Here is a 1774-nt window from a genome sequence, read left to right as displayed (position 1 = left end):
TCTCCCACATGTAGTCTTTACACCCCTTTCTTAACAACATCTGGCAGAATGAATGCAAGGGATTGAGACAAGCTCTGCTGAATATTTTTTTACATTGCATTGAAGGTGAGGAATGCTGGTTCATCTTAAACTTTTTTAAGCTTCCCAATTACATAACTTAATCTAAAAATATAGTGAAGTATTTGATTTTTCAACACATTAATACCATAATTTCCCCTGAAATGACTTCCACAAAGACTTTTCCTTTCTTTTGCTCTTCCATTGTTTATCAAGATATTCTCATTGTTCTCAATCAGTCACTGAACACCTTTGAAAGAGTGACCCCACCAAGATGCTAGTTGAGCATGCTGCATGTAACATCGTGTGCCTGCCACTGGCTTAATACCAAAGGTGGCAGGATGGGTCCTTTAAATGCTCTTTAATCACCCACTTAGGCCTCAATTGGCCTGACAATCTGACCATGGGCCTTTCCACACAATGTACTTTTAATGGGGATAGGAAGGTTCAGATACACCACTATCCTGACTAAATACTCTTGTCAGTCTCCAAACATATAATGCGAGAGGCCTTGAAATATTACTCATGTAGATGCAGCAACATCTAATATCCTGGATGGAGTGCTCCCAGGAGATGCCTTGCAAACAGTGATTGAGCATGTGAAATCAAAACAGTTCTGTGAGAAGGATCTTCCTGACATCAGTCCTAAATTTATTTTTTATTCCTGGAACCCTGTACCCTCTGAAGATCAATCTTGTTTTGCACAGACACCTATTACTTGAACATCTCTTGTCTTTAGCAGACAGTTGGAACAAAATTTATGTGGATAGTACTGGTTATTGAGAATTATTGTGTCGTGAACTTATCAATCATTCAATACACGTTTAAATGATGCATATCATTTGGGACGAGATACAATTCTGTCTCAAATATTGAGTTGATTTTAAATGTTTTATATTAATTTATTGTCTGTAAAAATCTGCGAAGATACATAGCCAATGGTTTAAATTGTGAATTCTATTTATAAAACTGTTTAACAGTAAAATAATTAAAATTGCACAAAATGTGTCCTGTGATCATGAACATTCTGACCCAACACATAGATCAATACCAGAGATCTTGAAGTTAAAAATCACACAACACCAGGTTATAGTCCAACAGGTTTAATTGGAAGCACACTAGCTTTCGGAGCGACGCTCCTTCATCGGGTGATAGTGGAGGGCTCGATCGTAACACAGAATTTATAGCAAAAATTTGCAATGTGATGTAACTGAAATTATAAATGAAAAATTGATTGTCTGTTAAGCCTTTCATCTGTTAGAATACAGTGATAGTTTCACTTCTTTCATGTGTAAATTACAAAACCTTTTTTTTTAAAAGCTGCATTCTCGGGTTAGCTGTTAACAATGGTGATAGCTAGACAATATGTTGAAGGTGTTAGCCCCCTGTGTTCTCTGTCTATGACCTGATGTTTAGATTGATTCTAATCTAAAAAGTGAGATAACAGAGTTTTACATAAATTCATGCAGTTTTTGAGTTCAGAGTTCTACATGAATGTATGCAGTTTTTCAGCAAAGTGCAATGTAACTCTGCAAGTACAAATTCATCCCACAAAATATATGTGTGCATGTGGGTCTTTGTCTGTGTGTGTGTGTGTGTCTGGGGTTGGGGTTGTGAGTGTGAGAAAATATGTGTGTGTGTGTGTCGTGAGTGCAGAATGTCTTAAGTCTGTGAGGGGGTGCATGTGTGAGTGTGGGAGTGTGTGTGTCTATAAGGG

The sequence above is a fragment of the Chiloscyllium plagiosum genome, chromosome 16 (assembly GCF_004010195.1).
Source record: "Chiloscyllium plagiosum isolate BGI_BamShark_2017 chromosome 16, ASM401019v2, whole genome shotgun sequence".
NCBI classification, from domain to species: Eukaryota; Metazoa; Chordata; class Chondrichthyes; order Orectolobiformes; family Hemiscylliidae; genus Chiloscyllium; species Chiloscyllium plagiosum.
Note: the sequence above shows the minus strand (reverse complement) of the source record.